We start from the raw sequence: 13,537 nt of genomic DNA on the forward strand, positions 1-13,537 counted from the left end.
TTTTAATCTATTTTTATATATAGTGGTTAACATTTGCAACTCTCAAACTCCCAAATTTATCCCTTCCCACCCTCTTTATCCCCAGTATCCATAAAATTGTTTACTATTTCTGCGAGTCTGTTTCTTTTGTAGATGAGTTCATTAGTGTTCTCTTTTCTTTCTTTCTTTCCTTTTTTAGATTCCACAAGGTGAAGTTTCTAATACTCAGGATTTGTAAAAAGCCAGGTAAGCGTCACCTTTTCCAGAATTTTATCTTAAACGTGTTGATTTCCAGCTGTGTGTACCATGTGGTACATTAGCATAGATAATAACGGATACACTCTCACCTTCAAGAAGTTGTATTCTATCCACCTCTTGCTTCAACCTCACAGTTACCAATGTTTAAATATCAACTGTTGGCGTTGCTATCTTCATTAAGAATGTTCTACATTTCTAGTGTCTCAGCAAAAGGGGTGCTGAGGACATTGCTGGCCCTAAGAGCTGAGCCTAAGATAAATTATGGAATGTCCCAAAGATGTTGGCTATGTCTCTACCCCTCTTTGTAATGTGTTGCCCCTTTCCACATTCCCCGCTAACTCCCATCCTCCTGTGCCCATTGAGGCCTGCTCCCTCTTACGTCATGTCCTTGGAATACTAGCTCATCCTGATGATGAAATATTATGTGATACATATATTTTCAAGTAATTTTTACTGACATGGTGAAATGCTCCCAATAGCATTTATTTTTAAAAGAATCCCAACCCATACAATATCCCTAAAAAATGGAATGGGGTGGAAATTTCATTATTTTATCTGCCAATAGTAACAGTCCTCTTAAGGGGCAAACTATCCTTGTTTCAGAAAATAACCTGGTATAAGACTTTGAGTGAGAGGGAAGACCCGAGGGTGGGAGAGCTGGTTGGAGCTTGAGCAACAGCAGGAAGTGGCTGAACTGCTTTGTGTGAGGCCAGGATCAAGGACCGAGAGCAAGGGAGGTACTCCCAGGCTGAGGACAGCTGGGCAAGCGGTGGCTGGCGGGGATTCTCTGGCAGAGAACCATAAGAAGGGTCTGACTGGTGTCATGCTTGAAGCTGCTCACCACGGTATGTATTTCTCCTCCCTAATCTTCAGCTTGCCACGGGCACAAATATTTGCTGTGAGTGGCGTTTGTGTGTGTGTGTGTTTGTGTGTTGTGTGTGCACATCCACGAGTGTGTATGCTGGAGGGAAGGAGGCAGACCTGGTAAAGAGCAGAGAGAGCATTTGTGGAGGTAAAGTCTGGAACTAAGAACTGACAATGAACAAGTGAACTCAGAGGGAGGGTATAGCTTATTGGTAGAGTGTGTTCTTAGCATGCACCAGGTCCTGGATTCAATCCCCAGAACCTCCATTAAAAAAATAATTAAATAAATAAATAAACCTAATTACAACCCCCCCCCCTCAGTACACTCCTTCTCAATGTACATAAATTTGGGGGCAGGCTTTGGACTTCTGCAAGGAGTGGGATGAGGTGAGCATCATTTTGCCTAGACCTCAATATCTATAATTATACAGCTGGAAAAAAGAATCAAATGTTAAGATTAGTTCTCTCATGGTGGGAATAATTTTCTTCTTTAGAGTTTTCTCTATTACCCGTGTTTTCTACAATGAGCATTTATTATTTTTATTTTTTAGTTTTTACTGAGGTATAGTTGTTTTACAATGTTGTGTTAGTTTCTGGTGTAGAGAGTAGTGATTCAGTTTTATATATATCTTTTTCAGATTCCTTTCTGTGACAGGTTATTACAAGATATTGAATATGTTCCCTATGTTATAAAGTAGGACCTTATTGTTTATCTGTTCTGAACATGGTAGTTTGTATCCATTTATTATTTATAAAGTCAGAAAAAGTTATTTTTAAAAATGTACTTATTCTGAGCCTCCCTGGCTTTAGCCATCAGGTTAGGAAGGATTTAACAAATCAATCTCGCCGTGAGCGTTAATAACTAACATGGAATGAGGCTCCACGTGCGGGAACACGCACATTTCCGCAGAGGACTCCTGCAGATGCTAATTCTTTAAGACAAAGGAATATGATTTCTAGGAGATTAAGACAAGCATGACTCAAACCAAGTAGCTCCCTATTCTACTTACCTGAAGACTAATCCGTCCCTTTAGCTGAAAATGTGGATAAACCCCAGAATTTGAAGGAGGAGAATTCTATTTCATGAATGATATCCGAGGGAAAAAAGAGCTCTCCAAGGTATTCAGACAACTCTGGCTCAGGGAGAATTGGCACTAATATTTCCTAGTGAGCCTTGAGCTATCGTGGATTATTTTCTCTTGGAATGTTTATTAGACGTTGGGAGCATTACTATTCTCTGCCCTCCAGGGTGGATAAAATCCCAAATAGCTTGAAGCCCAGGATTTGTGGATGTACCTTTCAGGAGGGCAGGGACCATGTTTATCTGCCCTAGCTGCATCCCTGGGACTTAGGACAAAGCCTGAGACACAGAAAGGGATAAAATAATGACTAATCAAAGCTACCGTTAAATGTTTACAAGAACAGGTCTTGTTCTAAATAATTTATTTTATTGTTATTATTATTATTTTACCTTTTTTGGGTATGTGAACATTCAAATTCTAGTCTCTTAGAGAGTAGAAGCAGAGAGGGAGGGAAACAGAGAGCTCCTGTTTGGAGTTTGTCAGTTCTCTCAAGTGTTTTTCTTCTCCCTTGTAGAGAGGATGCTGTAGAGGTTCGTAATTCCTTCAGAATTCTGTCAAGCGAATAAGGGCTTGGACTTCTAGCACCCCCATTCTAAGCCCACACATTAGGTGGATCATTTAGGTCGTCTTTGCTTTGGGGTTTAGTTTGGAAGCATAATAGATAGCCTGTAAGAGGCTCGGAGGCTGAGCCGGTTCCCAAAGAAGCTGCTCCCATCCCGCAACACAAGAGGGCAGTATTTCAACAGGCCTGAGATTTCGGAAGCATCAAGCCGGCTTCCACTACCTTCAGCAAAAAGCCTGTTGGACTGATTATTTCAGCTCAAGAATTTCAGAGTCCAGGGGAGGATGCATTTTAATGACTCCAGGGAACGGATCAAATTAAACACATTATCCCGGATTTTCTTCCCTCGCCGCCTCTCACCCGCCTCCTCCGCGGCGTCTGTCTGCGCGGCGTGGTCTCAGCCCCTGCCCGGAATCAACCCCTCCGCAGCGCCGCAGCCCTTGCTAAGGAACGAAGGGCTTGGAAAGGGTTTCTGCAGCTTGTTTTGGCGCAGATTCTCCAATGTCACCTTCCAGCAAGATAAACTTAGGAACTAATGAAAGTTGACTTCCCGGCAAACGTGTCTGCAACTGGACAGGGGAAACCAAACCCAGACCCCGCAGCTGGCGCATGCTACCGTGGGCTACACGCTGTTCTAGGGGCTTTACATAGGTTATCTCTAATCTTCCCAACAGCCTTACAAGAAAAATAGTACTGCCATGTAGCAGATGAGGAAATAAATACAGAGAGGTTAAAAAATGCTTCCAAGGTCATGAAACTAGTACGTGCTGAGCTGGGACTTACACCAGGATATCTGGCCCCAAGGCCTGGAATATACATGACATCTCCCTAAAGCTACGTCCCTACTTCTCTTATCCTTGTAAGTAGCCCAGGACACTTGGCTAGAGCATGAAGTGTACACACGAAATGATCTTCCTGGCTGGGGGCAAACAGGCAGGCTGCTTCTTTGGGCGCCTTTAATGTTCAAGAACAAGTTCTATTCATTCTCTATCCTCTGCAGCTCCTGCCATTTAATGAATAACTTGGCATTTAAAGGGTGCTCCATGCTGCACAGATCGATTAATTTGCATTTAATTAAGTTCTGGGTCCCCTTGGGTTATTTGACAGATTTACTCATGCTTTTTAAAAGTTTGTTTCTGTCTCACGTGTGTATAGGGGTTATGTCTGCCCAGTTTCTCCTTAAAACGCTCAGAAACCTACCAGAAAGTGTTATGTTTGCTTCCTCAGCTTTATTTTCACTGATAAAATATATAAGTGATTTTTTTTAAGGCAGAACTAACTAATCAATCAAAACGAACAGCTGTAATCTGATTTTAGAGCAATCTGCATGATAAGAGTCGGCCAAGGAGAAATAATTTCCCATCACAGTGGGATAACATGCAAATGGAATTTAAACTCCAGGCTCCCTCACCTCACAGAATGTCAGGGAAGTGCCAAGCAGCATATGCTTATGAATGGAAAAGCCAATGGTGTTAGATTTTCTCTTAGGTTATTCTCGATCTCGTTTTCATAAGGGACAACATAGCTCTAAACATTTCTAAATATTTCACTCCATATGGCCTGCATCCCAAGCTGGAAAATATCTACCAACTGCCCACAGAGAAAGTTTAAAAGAAGAAGAAAGAATCGATGTTATTGGAAAATCTCCTCAGAAAAGTTTTCCCAGGGGTAAAATATGGGCCGTCTGCCTTGCAATGTTGTTGAATCTATTCACGCAAAGGCCAGACGATTGTTTATTACTGTGTCATGGAAGGTGTCGCACTAGGTTGAAAGTTGGACCACAGGACCCCTGGGGAAGGTTCTAAGATTCTGGTGGATGAAGCACATGAATAGTGATTACCTGGAGTCTTAACAAATTCCACCATATTATCTTGGGAAGCTCCAGTACAGGGACCTGACCTTCCTGTGCTGTGTCGGAGGTTCTCTTCAACTTTCCTCAGACCTACTTTTCAACTCCTGCAAACCAGGACAGGCCAGAGTCTGTGAGTAATAATACTTCAAAGAAAAATGAGAGAAATGACAGTCATTAAAAATGGGTCACCACTTATTGGCACAAAAACAGACATGAATCAATGGAACAGAATAGAGAGCCCAGAAATAAACTCACAATCCTACGGTCAATTGATTTTCAACAAAGGAGGCAAGAATATACAATGGAGAAAAGACAGTCTCTTTGGCGAGTGATGCTGGGAAAGCTGGACAGCTGCATGTAAATCAGTGAAGTTAGAACACTCCCTCACACCATACACAAAAATAAACTTAGAATGGCTTAAAGACCTACACATAAGACCGGACACCATAAATCTCCTAGAAGAAAACATAGACAAAACATTCTCTGACATAAATCATACTAATGTTTTCTTAGGCCAGTCTCCCAAGGCAATAGAAATAAAAGCAAAAACAAACAAATGGGACCTAATTAAATTTATAAGCTTTTGCACAGCAAAGGAAACCATAAACAAAATTAAAAGGCAACATACAGACTGGGAGAAAATATTTGTAAATGATGCAACTGACAAGGGCTTAACTTTTAGAATATACAACAGCCCATACAACTCAATAACACTAAAACAAGCAACCCAGTCAAAAAATAGGCAGAAGACCTAAACAGACATTTCTCCAGTGAAGACACAGAGATGGCCAATAGGCACATGAAAAGATGTTCAACATCACTAATTATCAGAGCAGTGCAAAGCAAAACCACAATGAGTTATCACCTCACATGGGACAGAACTGTCATCATTAAAAAGTCCACAAATGATAAATGCTGGAGAGGGTATGGGGAAAAGGGAACCCTCCTACATTATTGGTGTGAATGTAATTTAGTGCAGACACTATGGAAAACAGTATGGAGATTCTTTTAAAAACTAAAAACAGATTTACCATATGATCCAGCGATCCCACTCCTGGGCATATATCTAGAAAAGACAAAAACTCTAATTTGAAAAGATATATGCACCCCCATGCTCATAGTTGCACTATTTGCAATAGCCAAGACATAGAAGCAACCTAAATGTCCATCAACAGGTGATTGGATAAAGAAGTTTGGTATACACACACACACACACACACACACACACACACACACACACAATGGTATACTACTCAATGGAATAACGAAGAATGAAATAATGCCACTCACAGCAACTTAGATGGACCTAGAGATTATCATACTAAGGGAAATAAGTCAGACAGAGAAAGACAAATATCGTATGAGATCACTTATATGTGGAATCTAAAAAAATGACACAAATGAACTTATTTACAAAACAGAAACAGACTCACAGACATAGAAAACAAGCTTATGGTTACCAAAGGGGAAAGTGGGGATAGATCAGGAGTTTGGGGTTTGCAGATACAAACTACTATATATAAGATAAAGGACAAGGTCCTATTGTATAGCACAGGGAACTATATTCAATAGTTTGTAAAAACCTATAAGGAAAAGAATATGAAAAGGAATATACATATATGTATAACTGAATCACTATGCTGTACACCAGAAACCAACACAACATTGTAAATCAACTACACTTCAATAAAAATAAAAGCGGGACACTACTGAGAGAAATGGGTTAGGAAACCATAGCTATACCTAAAACGAGAAAGCTCTGTGACTCTCCTCACTATCTGGGAAACCAGCTGGTATGTGACAGATGCAATTCTTTTTTCCAACTATGAGGCCAAATGCTGTCCCCCTAGCAAGGCTGATATGCTGGGGGGATACACTGACGCGCTTCTCCAAGGCGCCCAGAACCCTGTGAATGTGTGGTCACTCACGGATGAGTGGAGTGGTGGCCCCTTATCAAGCAGCACTGGGCATCTCATCCATTGTCATCCTCTCCTTCACCTGCTAAATATGTCTGGAGTGTGTCCAATGTGCCAGGCACAGTGGTAGGTGCTTGGGACACAGCAGTGAACAAGGAAGACAAGATTCTCACATCATAATGGGAGAGAGAGATGGTTAAATAATGAATAAATAAGGTAATAACAGTAAGGGCTGCTATGAAGAAAATAAAACAGGGAAAGGGGAAAGAGAGGTCCCTGGTACCTGCTTTAGTATGACTGGTGAGGGAAGCTTCTCAGGAGTGGATTGAATGAGAAGAGGCCAACCAGGCACAGAGCTGGGCAAGAACATTCCAGGCAGAGGGAACAGTGGGCTCAAAGGCCACGAGGTGGAAGCCCCCGTGTGCTCGAGAAACGTGAAGAGGACCAGTGGGGCTGGCGTGTCAAGAGGGAAGACTGGATGCAAGCCGAGGTCAGCGGGAGAGGCAGCTGTGCTGGAACTGGAGAGCGACTGAATCTTGACTGCACTTGGGGCTGTGAAACTCAGCATTAAAAAAAAAAAAAAAAAAAAAAAACAGGTAAAACCTCTTTTTATTATAAGATATAAAATTATTCTGTCAAATTGCTCTGAAATTTCCCAAAGTTTGTCCTCAGTTTCTTTACTTATATTGTTGCAGATGGGAACCAAGTTTCTGGATCACTCTTTAAGTAGCTGGCATTGGGGAACACAGCCTTCCGTAGTTTCTCCACTGACTGTTTCCTTAAGTGATGTGAGGATTAAGATGTTAAAAAGGTGTGTAATAGACTGAAAAGTGCCATCTAAATTTTATACTATGATTGTCCTCATTGGGATAAAGAGCATTTCAGGACAGCCACTCTTGCTGAAGCTGCTGCTCAATTTGAACCTTATTCAGGGTACCAGTTATGATCTAGCCACACTTACAGTTGGCAGGAATGGCTAAAATCCCCTTGGGATGATCCCGCGCATGTGAGCCTTGAATCTAAAAAGTCAGCTGGGGGAAAAAACACACTCTTGTCCTCCATCCAGCTTTGAAAAGCCCATCAAGCATCCATTTTCTCTGAGGTTGTAAGTGTAAGGCCAATATTTCAAAATCCCCCAAGCATCAGCAATTTTTCCCATTATATCTCTAAAACCCACCTGGGAGTTCTCCTCAGAGTCCCATCAAAACAGCACTCTGCTGATCTGGATGATTTGAAAACATATTACAACTAACTAGACAACAGCCCAGAAGGGGAATGACACCGATGGTGGGCTTTTAGTACCTGTTGCAGCCTCAGGGTCTGCCACGCACAGCTCCACCTCCTTAGAATATGCATTTCACCCCAGCCCTAAATTTTCTATATTACCTTTATATCCTATTTATAAAGGCAGGTGGGAAAATTCTTAGTCTTGGAACATAGCTTTGAAAGAGAAACAATCAAAAGGCATCTAAAGAGGGTCCTCCTGGGACGTGGTGCTTTAGGAGAAGGGTGGTGCGCTCACCCACACAGAGCAAAATCAGGCCCGCATTCCTCTTGTCCTCCCTCTCCCATCTTCCCCTGTGACTCTTTCATTTTAGAAAGAAGCGTCCTCCCTGCTTTGACCTCTGCCCTGTGTCCAGATCTTGCTCTGAGCTGGCTGCCAACTAATCCTGAGTCACCCCAGGTGATGGTTCTGCAGCCTGGAGCTGAATCCCAGCCCTACTTCTAACTGGCAGTGTGTCTTGGACACGTGGCTTAACCTCTTCCAGCTGTAGCGCCTTCATTTGTAAGACCTCCTGACTTAACCACCAGCACCGTCATTTGACTAGATTCGATAGTGAAGGTTTTCCTTATGTGGAACGACTCTAATGGAATGGGATTTTAAAAGGATTGTGAGACCTTGGGGGACAGTGTGGGCAAGCTCATGTCCTGACCTAGAATCCTGAAATATTAATCTCTGTGCTCACTGTACTTTGCTATATGTCTGGACCCTTTGCCCAGTTAGAACATTCAGATGGAAAGAGAAAGAAATGGTTAATACTCATTTTTGTTTGGCTTCCAAACTAGGTTCTTAAGAATTAAAAGAAAAGGCCTGGAGGGGAGCAGAGCATGGTATATGCACCACAAAGGTTAGTGAGACATGGGGGGTGAGGCTGACGGCCATGTCTTCCTCTCCCAGAGAGAGTGTGAGGGTCATTTGGATGGAGAGGGTACAGAAATCAGGTGATTCTGGACACAATTGTGGAGGCAGCCAGAGGCTGTATTAAGAAGTAGCTGACTGAGGTGAGGGGCCCCACAAATGAAAGCGATCCCTATAGAAAGACACAGAACACAGCACAGCCTGCAGCCCTGCTCACTGCCTGTGGCCCATCCCGCAGCGGGACCACCATTGGGATCCTAGATGTGGCCCAGCCTCCACCCAAACTGTCCCGTGTGGGACATGTCCGACCCTTGTCACCGTTCCAGTATACTATAAACCTCTGCTTCATTAAATGAGGCAAGGGACCTTGACTACAGACGGATGAATGGTGTAGAAAAAAGTACTAAGAACTGCGTGGTCGGCAAAATAGGCCTAATATACATTCTGTGTGATCAATTATGATGATTGGCATTGGACCAAGAGGGTGATGGAGTTTAAAGGAATCCAATATACAGCATCCTTTTCCCCCAACATTTGGAGCACAACCCAGGAACCTTGAGAGGCAGACAAGCAGCTGAATTTGGGGAGCCAGAAACATGAGGCTTTGATTAAGTGGTGTTAAGCCTTAGGTGGAATAAACGCTGGTAATGTGATTTTTTAAATTAATTTATTTATTTATTTATTTATTTATTTATTTATTTATTTATTTATTTATTTATTTATTTATTTATGGGTTTGTAGGACTTAATTGTGACACATGGTTGTTTTGTTTGTTTGTTTGACAATGATGTGATTGTCTTTTGACTAGTAGGGTTGGACTGGCAGTTTAAGGCTTTATATTTTAGTAAGCGTAGTCCGGTGGGATTTTGACCTAGCAGTTAATGGCAACTTTGTCCACAGGCAAGCAGCTGTTCTTAAACAGGCAGGGCAGCAAGCGCCAGCCTTACAAACATCCAAGAGCTGCACTGGCTTCAGTAAACACAAGGAGCTGAGGCAAGGTTTTGATTAGAGGGGTAAGGAAACTGTTTTCATATGCCAGCTTTCAAGTATAGGGAATGAAACAATTTTTGTTGTCGTTGCCTGGCTGCAAATCTACAATCCAAAACCTTAAAAGAGTAAAAGAAGCTACATTTCATGTGTCCTAAAAACCATTCACGCGTGTGTTTCTCATTCTAAAATGATGAGCCAGGTAAAACAGGCAGGGCTGGATCGGCCAGAGCTTCTGGTCCTATTGTATACTATTTTGAAAACTGAACAGGACCATAGCCAGGGATAGATAGGAATGTTATATAATAATATGGTCACTTCATCAGGAGATCACACCGTTTGGAACAGAGATACACGCTCTCTTGGGGAAGCTCTGGGTGGGGCTGCTTTATAGGGATCCCGGCAGCGGGGAGGAGGCGGAGCTCTTGCCAGTGCCGAGCAAGTGTGCTGCGCAGGCTCCAGATTGCAGGCGCACGCACTGTCTCTGCACGTGGCTCGCCACAGCCACGTAGACTGCGCAGGCGTGCTGCTCGCGCCCCAGAACGCAGGCGCACGCACCGTGTCTGCACGTGGCTCGCCGCAGCCACCTAGACTGCGCAGGCGTGCTGCTCGCGCCCCAGAACGCAGGCGCACGCACCGTGTCTGCACGTGGCTCGCCGCAGCCACCTAGACTGCGCAGGCGTGCTGCTCGCGCCCCAGAACGCAGGCGCGCACACCGTGTCTGCACGTGGCTCACAACCGCCAGTTAGAATCGAAGTGCCAGTCACAGCGTTCCGTGGTGCAGAGGGGTCTCGCGCAGCCCTTATGCAGGAGGACCTCTGGTCTGAAATGTCCGATGTATGGCCTCTGCAAGCAGCACTCTGTGAGCAAATGAAACTAGAAGACGCACAAAGGAAAAAAAAGGTTAGTCCTTATTTCATTACCCAGATTCTATTTTTATTTCTGGGGAATTGTCAGCGAGCTTTGCTGGTGACCGAAGCTTTTCAATAAAAATTCAAATCCTTTCATAGGTATTGTTTATTTATTGATCATTTTAGGTTATTTCTTCTTGTCAAAACTGTATGAGTCTTAAATTGCTTGTTCATTTAAGCCGTAGAAGTTATTGACATGTGTTGTTCATTATTTTCATTTATTCTCCTTTTAATGCGTGGAGTGAGCCCCTTTTTGGTTCCTAATATTGGTAATTTGTATTTTCCCTCTTGTTTTTTTGGTCTGAATAGAGGTTTATCTATTTTATTGATCTTTCAAAAGATTATTGCATTAGTCTCCTATTGCTGTTGTCATAAATTGCCACAAATGTAGATTAAAACAACACAGATTTATTATCTGACAGTTTGGGAGTCAGAAGTTCAAAATCAGGCCTACTGAGCTTAAGTGAAGGGGCTGGCAGGGCTGGTTCCTTCAGGAGGTTCTGAGAGCAACACCTGTTTTCTTGCCTTTTCCAGTTTCTAGAGGCTGCCTGCATTCCTTGGCCTATGACCCCTTCTTGCATCTTTTAACTTCTTGCTTCTGTTATCACACCTCTAATTCTGAATTTCCTGTCCTCTCTAATAAGGATACTTGTGATTCCATTGGGCCCACCCAGATAATCCAGTCTCCCTGGCTCAAGTTCTTTCATCACACCTGCAAAATTCCTTTTACCAGGTAATGTATTCCTAGGTCCCAATGATTAGGTTATGGACATTTTCAGAGGACCATTACTCAGCCTTTTACAGTCAGCTTTTGATTTCATTGCTTTTCTCAACTGTATGCTTGTTTCCTATTTTACTGATTTCCAATGTTAGCTCTATTATTTCCTCCCTTTCTGCTTTGGATTGCCCTCTTTTTCTTGTTTCTTAAGGTGTAAATTTAGATTTTTTTATTTGGGTTATTTTTTCTTTTATATTAAAAGCATTTAATGCTGCAAAGATCCCCCTAAACACTGCTGTAGGTACATCTCAAAAATTTTGATATGTTGTATTTTTAGTTTCATTCAGTTCAAAAACATTAATTTTTTGGTGGGGTCTTTTTAAACCCATGTGTTATTTAAAAAATGTGTTTTTAATTTGGAATTTTCTAGATATATTTGTCTCATTGATTTCTAATTCATTCTATGTGTGTGCTAATTTAATTCTCTCATGAATTTGAGACTTTTAAATTTATTGAGACTAATTTTATGAGGTTTGATGAATATTCCACATTTGAAAACGTGTGTTCTGCTGTTTTAAAAAGAATGTGTTTTCTGTTGTTTTGAAGTGAAGTAGTCTGTCAGTATCAATTTGGGTCAACCTGGCTGGTAATGTTGTTTGACTTTTGTGTCTTTACTGATTTTCTGTGAACCTTTTCTATCAATTACTGGGACAAATGTGTTGAAATCTTCAATTACAATTGTGGATTTTTCCCTTCTTTTGGTTATATAAATTTTTGTTTCATGAATTTTGAATCTGTTATTATTTAAAATGATCATGTCTATTTAAAATGAGTATGTTCTCCTGATGAAGTGATCACATTATCATTATAAAACATTCCTCTCTACCCCTGGTTATAGTCCTGTTCATTTTTCAAAATAGTATACAACGGGACCAGAAGCTCTGTGGCCGATCCAGCCCTGCCTGTTTCACCTGGCTCATCATTTTAGAGTGAGAAACTCACACGTGAATGGTTTTTAGGACACATGAAATGTAGCTGCTTTTGCTCTTTTAAAGTCTTGGATTGTAGATTTGCAGCCAGGCAACAATGCAAATTGTTCCATTGCCTATACTTAACAGCTGTGGCATAGTACTGACAATCCCTCTTCGTAAGAGATAGTGGATACTAAGTTACTAGGCGTACCTCTCATTGGCTTCAGTAGTGGGATGCCAGAAACACAGGATGCCAACCAAGGACAATGGAAATTAAGATGTTTTTTAGTATGTTAGATTGGAAATAAAGGCACCATAAAATAAGACCTACTGCCTGGAGCTGCCACCATTGCAGGGTTTTAAACTTTGTTGGAAGGGAGCCATGTCTTAAATTCCACCCTCTTAATTGCTGAGACAGTATGCGTCAATGGCCTTCCCAGCCCCTCCCTGTAATATGGTGAAGTATGGTGCCATAAAGGTCACATTCTTCCAACAAAGACATAGAATGACCAGCATCGTGGCAAAGCTGCAATCAAGGGTTCTTTCCCATTTCTACTTGCCCTCTCTCAGGTGTCACTGACTCTCTGCTGTGGTCTTTGGCAGTAATAAATGAGGGTCTGGGAATAAAATCTTGTCTGGGATATCTGCTAACTGCAAAGGGTTGAAGAGTTTGCTGAAACAAGTGAATGTGAGACTGGTACTCTGATAATCTTTAGTGTTCTCTTTGACCTCCTCAAAAGTGGGCACATACGAGTTCAGGTGAACTTTCAGATCCTAAGAGAATTAGTCCTATTCCAGTGGAAGAGAATTCAGCTGCGGTTGCTAAAGGAACCACAGTTCTACCAAGATAGGGATATTCCTCTAGATGGACTCAGAAGAATAAGAAACAGGGAGGATAGAATTTGGGACTTTAATTTCTTTTGGCTTTTAACACAAAAGAAAGATAATTTGATTTTAAACTTTAATATCCAGGGAATTTAATTTTGGAGTTATAATTTCAACCTGGGAAGTTCATGATAAGAGAAGATTTATACTTGAATTTGGAATGTTTTTATTATTGGCATTTTATTTGAATATCTTAAGGTTGTCATTCAGTTTCACTGAAGAATCTCTAATGAGCTCTTTTGGATAATGTGGCTGGACTTAATTTAGGATGGGAGATAGAATAGGGAGTGCTTGCATGTAGTATGGCTTTGAGTTTTTATCTTTTTGTTATAACCCATTACATAGCTTTCTGGGGACAGAAATCATCACTGTTGATTAACAGTGCCATGAAAGAATAGTGGTCAGTATTGGG

The 13,537-nt window shown here is 41.8% G+C and overlaps 1 long non-coding RNA gene across 8 annotated transcripts in view; it reads left to right on the forward strand.

The window, feature by feature from the left end:
• Positions 1 to 13,537, forward strand: part of LOC116153493 (uncharacterized) — a 149,983-nt gene that overhangs the window by 56,114 nt on the left and 80,332 nt on the right. For 5 of the 8 annotated variants that reach the window (XR_010380921.1, XR_010380922.1, XR_010380917.1 and 2 more), the window contains exon 3: positions 179 to 225. This is a non-coding gene — a long non-coding RNA (uncharacterized LOC116153493). Of the gene's footprint in view, positions 1 to 178; positions 226 to 7,160; positions 7,325 to 8,580; positions 8,643 to 13,537 lie in introns of those variants that run through there. The other 3 variants (XR_010380919.1, XR_010380920.1, XR_004137277.2) reach the window with 3 other exon arrangements.

This window comes from Camelus dromedarius, chromosome 5 (genome assembly GCF_036321535.1).
Source record: "Camelus dromedarius isolate mCamDro1 chromosome 5, mCamDro1.pat, whole genome shotgun sequence".
In the NCBI taxonomy this organism is placed as follows: Eukaryota; Metazoa; Chordata; class Mammalia; order Artiodactyla; family Camelidae; genus Camelus; species Camelus dromedarius.